Raw genomic sequence first — 7,440 nt, 5'->3', positions numbered from 1 at the left:
ACCCCCGGGGAAGGGAGCAGATTGGCTGGGGACATCGAAAGCAGTACCACAGTTTGGTGGGGGCTTTATTTATTTTTAAATGGGACGTCTGCCTTTAATAACACATCTAGCAGGAGCATTCATAGGGGTGCTAACACAGCCATGATCGGGTAGGTTAATCTAAAAAAAAAAGTTGCAAAAAAAAAAAAAATTGGTGTTGCCAATAGCAACCGTCCTGAGGATAGTTTACGGTACAAAATGAAAGTAGTTATCCTATTGGTCGCTATAAGAAAGGCTATCAGTTATTGTGTTTTTAAATAAAGTTTTGCGAGATTTACTTCAATGGTACGTATCGCCATGACGACACGTAAATCATACCCCGCCTGAAGCCAGGACGCTGCCCTCACTGTGCGTGACGTGATGACGTCGTTGTTTACAGCGGAAGAGGCGTGGTTTCTGAGTGCGTTTGGTGTCGTTGGTCAAGTCCGGGCGAGCGGAGTCCGTACAGTGAGCTGCCGGCAGGTAGGAGGCTCCCGGGGGTCCGGCGCTGTGTGTGGGGGGCAGGATGTGGTATAATCTGTGCTCAGCCATAATAATGAGCTCAGGAGCGGCACCTGCTGCCGCCAGTCTGTATTAACCCCTTCCTGATTGGGTGTTTTGTTTTTTCCCCCTCTTTCTTCTAGGATAAATAACTTGTATTTCAGTTTCTGTCAATCAGTGCTCATGTGCTGGCTGTGTGACACAGACTGCGCCCGATGGGAAGGGGTTAACGGTGGTGTATAGGACGTGCCGCTTCTTACACCGTGACGTCTCCTCGTTCTCCCTATTACCGGGGTTAGCGGTGGTGTATAGGACGTACCGCTTCTTACACCGTGACGTCTCCTCGTTCTCCCTATTACCGGGGTTAGCGGTGGTGTATAGGACGTGCCGCTTCTTACACCGTGACGTCTCCTCGTTCTCCCTATTACTGGGGTTAGCGGTGGTGTATAGGACGTGCCGCTTCTTACACCGTGACGTCTCCTCGTCCTCCCTATTACCGGGGATAGCGGTGGTGTATAGGACGTACCGCTTCTTACACCGTGACGTCTCCTCGTTCTCCCTATTACCGGGGTTAGCGGTGGTGTATAGGACGTACCGCTTCTTACACCGTGATGTCTCCTCGTCCTCCCTATTACCGGGGATAGCGGTGGTGTATAGGACGTGCCTCTTCTTACACCGTGATGTCTCCTCGTCCTCCCTATTACCGGGGATAGCGGTGGTGTATAGGACGTGCCTCTTCTTACACCGTGACGTCTCCTCGTTCTCCCTATTACCGGGGATAGCGGAGGTGTATAGGACGTGCCGCTTCTTACACCGTGACGTCTCCTCGTTCTCCCTATTACTGGGGTTAGCGGTGGTATATAGGACGTGCCTCTTCTTACACCGTGATGTCTCCTCGTTCTCCCTATTACCGGGGTTAGCGGTGGTGTATAGGACGTGCCGCTTCTTACACCGTGACGTCTCCTCGTTCTCCCTATTACCGGGGTTAGCGGTGGTGTATAGGACGTGCCGCTTCTTACACCGTGACGTCTCCTCGTCCTCCCTATTACCGGGGTTAGCGGTGGTGTATAGGACGTGCCGCTTCTTACACCGTGACGTCTCCTCGTCCTCCCTATTACCGGGGATAGCGGTGGTGTATAGGACGTGCCGCTTCTTACACCGTGACGTCTCCTCGTTCTCCCTATTACCGGGGATAGCGGTGGTGTATAGGACGTACCGCTTCTTACACCGTGACGTCTCCTCGTCCTCCCTATTACCGGGGTTAGCGGTGGTGTATAGGACGTGCCGCTTCTTACACCGTGACGTCTCCTCGTTCTCCCTATTACTGGGGTTAGCGGTGGTGTATAGGACGTGCCGCTTCTTACACCGTGACGTCTCCTCGTTCTCCCTATTACCGGGGTTAGCGGTGGTGTATAGGACGTGCCGCTTCTTACACCGTGACGTCTCCTCGTTCTCCCTATTACCGGGGTTAGCGGTGGTGTATAGGACGTGCCGCTTCTTACACCGTGACGTCTCCTCGTTCTCCCTATTACCGGGGTTAGCGGTGGTGTATAGGACGTGCCGCTTCTTACACCGTGACGTCTCCTCGTCCTCCCTATTACCGGGGTTAGCGGTGGTGTATAGGACGTGCCGCTTCTTACACCGTGATGTCTACTCGTTCTCCCTATTACCGGGGATAGCGGTGGTGTATAGGACGTGCCGCTTCTTACACCGTGACGTCTCCTCGTTCTCCCTATTACTGGGGTTAGCGGTGGTATATAGGACGTGCCTCTTCTTACACCGTGACGTCTCCTCGTTCTCCCTATTACCGGGGTTAGCGGTGGTGTATAGGACGTGCCGCTTCTTACACCGTGACGTCTCCTCGTCCTCCCTATTACCGGGGTTAGCGGTGGTGTATAGGACGTGCCGCTTCTTACACCGTGACGTCTCCTCGTCCTCCCTATTACCGGGGATAGCGGTGGTGTATAGGACGTGCCGCTTCTTACACCGTGACGTCTCCTCGTTCTCCCTATTACCGGGGATAGCGGTGGTGTATAGGACGTACCGCTTCTTACACCGTGACGTCTCCTCGTCCTCCCTATTACCGGGGTTAGCGGTGGTGTATAGGACGTGCCGCTTCTTACACCGTGACGTCTCCTCGTTCTCCCTATTACTGGGGTTAGCGGTGGTGTATAGGACGTGCCGCTTCTTACACCGTGACGTCTCCTCGTTCTCCCTATTACCGGGGTTAGCGGTGGTGTATAGGACGTGCCGCTTCTTACACCGTGACGTCTCCTCGTTCTCCCTATTACCGGGGTTAGCGGTGGTGTATAGGACGTGCCTCTTCTTACACCGTGACGTCTCCTCGTTCTCCCTATTACCGGGGTTAGCGGTGGTGTATAGAACGTGCCTCTTCTTACACCGTGACGTCTCCTCGTCCTCCCTATTACCGGGGTTAGCGGTGGTATATAGGACGTGCCTCTTCTTACACCGTGATGTCTCCTCGTTCTCCCTATTACCGGGGTTAGCGGTGGTGTATAGGACGTGCCGCTTCTTACACCGTGACGTCTCCTCGTTCTCCCTATTACCGGGGTTAGCGGTGGTATATAGGACGTGCCTCTTCTTACACCGTGATGTCTCCTCGTTCTCCCTATTACTGGGGTTAGCGGTGGTGTATAGGACGTGCCGCTTCTTACACCGTGACGTCTCCTCGTTCTCCCTATTACCGGGGTTAGCGGTGGTGTATAGGACGTACCGCTTCTTACACCGTGACGTCTCCTCGTCCTCCCTATTACCGGGGATAGCGGTGGTGTATAGGATGTACCGCTTCTTACACCGTGACGTCTCCTCGTTCTCCCTATTACCGGGGTTAGCGGAGGTGTATAGGACGTACCGCTTCATACACCGTGATGTCTCCTCGTTCTCCCTATTACCGGGGTTAGCGGTGGTGTATAGGACGTACCGCTTCATACACCGTGATGTCTCCTCGTTCTCCCTATTACCGGGGTTAGCGGTGGTGTATAGGACGTACCGCTTCATACACCGTGATGTCTCCTCGTCCTCCCTATTACTGGGGTTAGCGGTGGTGTATAGGACGTGCCTCTTCTTACACCGTGACGTCTCCTCGTTCTCGCTATTACCGGGGTTAGCGGTGGTGTATAGGACGTACCGCTTCTTACACCGTGACGTCTCCTCGTTCTCCCTATTACCGGGGTTAGCGGTGGTGTATAGGACGTGCCTCTTCTTACACCGTGACGTCTCCTCGTTCTCCCTATTACTGGGGTTAGCGGTGGTGCATAGGACGTGCCGCTTCTTACACCGTGACGTCTCCTCGTTCTCCCTATTACCGGGGATAGCGGTGGTGTATAGGACGTGCCGCTTCTTACACCGTGACGTCTCCTCGTTCTCCCTATTACCGGGGATAGCGGTGGTGTATAGGACGTGCCGCTTCTTACACCGTGACGTCTCCTCGTTCTCCCTATTACTGGGGTTAGCTGTGGTGTATAGGACGTGCCTCTTCTTACACTGTGACGTCTCCTCGTTCTCCCTATTACCGGGGATAGCGGTGGTGTATAGGACGTGCCGCTTCTTACACCGTGACGTCTCCTCGTTCTCCCTATTACCGGGGATAGCGGTGGTGTATAGGATGTGCCTCTTCTTACACCGTGACGTCTCCTCGTTCTCCCTATTACCGGGGTTAGCGGAGGTGTATAGGACGTACCGCTTCATACACCGTGATGTCTCCTCGTTCTCCCTATTACCGGGGTTAGCGGTGGTGTATAGGACGTACCGCTTCATACACCGTGATGTCTCCTCGTTCTCCCTATTACCGGGGTTAGCGGTGGTGTATAGGACGTACCGCTTCATACACCGTGATGTCTCCTCGTCCTCCCTATTACTGGGGTTAGCGGTGGTGTATAGGACGTGCCTCTTCTTACACCGTGACGTCTCCTCGTTCTCGCTATTACCGGGGTTAGCGGTGGTGTATAGGACGTACCGCTTCTTACACCGTGACGTCTCCTCGTTCTCCCTATTACCGGGGTTAGCGGTGGTGTATAGGACGTGCCTCTTCTTACACCGTGACGTCTCCTCGTTCTCCCTATTACTGGGGTTAGCGGTGGTGTATAGGACGTGCCGCTTCTTACACCGTGACGTCTCCTCGTTCTCCCTATTACCGGGGTTAGCGGTGGTGTATAGGACGTACCGCTTCTTACACCGTGACGTCTCCTCGTTCTCCCTATTACCGGGGTTAGCGGTGGTGTATAGGACGTGCCTCTTCTTACACCGTGACGTCTCCTCGTTCTCCCTATTACTGGGGTTAGCGGTGGTGTATAGGACGTGCCGCTTCTTACACCGTGATGTCTCCTCGTTCTCCCTATTACCGGGGTTAGCGGTGGTGTATAGGACGTGCCGCTTCATACACCGTGATGTCTCCTCGTCCTCCCTATTACTGGGGTTAGCGGTGGTGTATAGGATGTGCCTCTTCTTACACCGTGACGTCTCCTCGTTCTCCCTATTACCGGGGTTAGCGGTGGTGTATAGGACGTGCCGCTTCTTACACCGTGATGTCTCCTCGTTCTCCCTATTACTGGGGTTAGCGGTGGTGTATAGGACGTGCCTCTTCTTACACCATGACGTCTCCTCGTTCTCCCTATTACTGGGGTTAGCGGTGGTGTATAGGACGTGCCGCTTCTTACACCGTGATGTCTCCTCGTTCTCCCTATTACCGGGGTTAGCGGTGGTGTATAGGACGTGCCGCTTCATACACCGTGATGTCTCCTCGTCCTCCCTATTACTGGGGTTAGCGGTGGTGTATAGGATGTGCCTCTTCTTACACCGTGACGTCTCCTCGTTCTCCCTATTACCGGGGTTAGCGGTGGTGTATAGGACGTGCCGCTTCTTACACCGTGACGTCTCCTCGTTCTCCCTATTCGCGGGGTTAGCGGTGGTGTATAGGACGTGCCGCTTCATACACCGTGATGTCTCCTCGTCCTCCCTATTACTGGGGTTAGCGGTGGTGTATAGGATGTGCCTCTTCTTACACCGTGACGTCTCCTCGTTCTCCCTATTACCGGGGTTAGCGGTGGTGTATAGGACGTGCCGCTTCTTACACCGTGATGTCTCCTCGTTCTCCCTATTACCGGGGTTAGCGGTGGTGTATAGGACGTGCCGCTTCTTACACCGTGACGTCTCCTCGTTCTCCCTATTACCGGGGTTAGCGGTGGTGTATAGGACGTGCCGCTTCTTACACCGTGACGTCTCCTCGTTCTCCCTATTAGCGGGGTTAGCGGTGGTGTATAGGACGTGCCGCTTCTTACACCGTGATGTCTCCTCGTTCTCCCTATTACTGGGGTTAGCGGTGGTGTATAGGACGTACCGCTTCTTACACCGTGACGTCTCCTCGTTCTCCCTATTACCGGGGATAGCGGTGGTGTATAGGACGTGCCGCTTCTTACACCGTGACGTCTCCTCGTTCTCCCTATTACCGGGGTTAGCGGAGGTGTATAGGATGTGCCTCTTCTTACACCGTGACGTCTCCTCGTTCTCCCTATTACCGGGGATAGCGGTGGTGTATAGGACGTGCCGCTTCTTACACCGTGACGTCTCCTCGTTCTCCCTATTACCGGGGATAGCGGTGGTGTATAGGATGTGCCTCTTCTTACACCGTGACGTCTCCTCGTTCTCCCTATTACCGGGGATAGCGGTGGTGTATAGGATGTGCCTCTTCTTACACCGTGACTTCTCCTCGTTCTCCCTATTACCGGGGATAGCGGTGATGTATAGGACGTGCCTCTTCTTACACCGTGACGTCTCCTCGTTCTCCCTATTACCGGGGTTAGCGGTGGTGTATAGGATGTACCGCTTCTTACACCGTGACGTCTCCTCGTTCTCCCTATTACCGGGGATAGCGGTGGTGTATAGGACGTGCCGCTTCTTACACCGTGACGTCTCCTCGTTCTCCCTATTACTGGGGATAGCGGTGGTGTATAGGACGTGCCGCTTCTTACACCGTGACGTCTCCTCGTTCTCCCTATTACCGGGGTTAGCGGAGGTGTATAGGACGTGCCGCTTCTTACACCGTGATGTCTCCTCGTTCTCCCTATTACCGGGGATAGCGGTGGTGTATAGGATGTACCGCTTCTTACACCGTGACGTCTCCTCGTTCTCCCTATTACCGGGGTTAGCGGAGGTGTATAGGATGTGCCTCTTCTTACACCGTGATGTCTCCTCGTTCTCCCTATTACCGGGGATAGCGGTGGTGTATAGGACGTGCCGCTTCTTACACCGTGACGTCTCCTCGTTCTCCCTATTACCGGGGTTAGCGGAGGTGTATAGGACGTGCCGCTTCTTACATCGTGATGTCTCCTCGTTCTCCCTATTACCAGGGTTAGCGGTGGTGTATAGGACGTGCCTCTTCTTTCATTGTGATGTCTCATCATTCCCGCTATTACCGGGGTTAGCGGTGGTGTATAGGACGTGCCTCTTCTTTCATTGTGATGTCTCATCGTTTCCACTATTACCGGGGTTTGCGGTGGCGTATAGGACATTCTGTTTCTTACATTGTGATATCTCATCGTTCTAGCTGTTACTTGTAGTGTATCGTTATTTTTACGCCGTATTGTGATTTGGGCAGCTGGTTCTGCTGTTTTTTTGGAAAGGAGACCTGCCACAGACACAGCCCCTGTGCGAGGAGATAGAGGACAGTGTGATGTTTTCTTAAAGGGGGTTTCCAGTGTCAGAAAATCCTTGTACCCGGCTGCAGTTTCTTATAAACAAAAGGAAACAAAACCTCTGCCTTGCCCCCTCTCCCTGGGTCCAGCGCTGCCTCTGCTTCCTTGGTCCCATTCTCTGCAGCTCTGATTTAGCATTGATCGTAGTTTGACAGCAGCCAGAAACTGTCCCTGCACGAACCACTATGAACCGTCAAGTTCAGTGATTGTC

The 7,440-nt window shown here is 53.8% G+C and overlaps 1 protein-coding gene across 1 annotated transcript in view; it reads left to right on the top strand.

Moving 5' to 3' along the window:
- The first annotated feature begins 399 nt into the window (after positions 1 to 399).
- Positions 400 to 7,440, top strand: part of UVSSA (UV stimulated scaffold protein A) — a 100,757-nt gene continuing 93,716 nt past the window's right edge. The window contains exon 1 of the mRNA XM_069744902.1: positions 400 to 501. The gene's annotated coding sequence lies outside the window, so the exon portion shown is untranslated. The remainder of the gene's footprint in view (positions 502 to 7,440) is intronic.

Source organism: Ranitomeya imitator, chromosome 1 (assembly GCF_032444005.1).
Source record: "Ranitomeya imitator isolate aRanImi1 chromosome 1, aRanImi1.pri, whole genome shotgun sequence".
Classification (NCBI taxonomy): Eukaryota; Metazoa; Chordata; class Amphibia; order Anura; family Dendrobatidae; genus Ranitomeya; species Ranitomeya imitator.
Note: the sequence above shows the minus strand (reverse complement) of the source record. Positions and strands in the feature narration are given on the sequence as shown.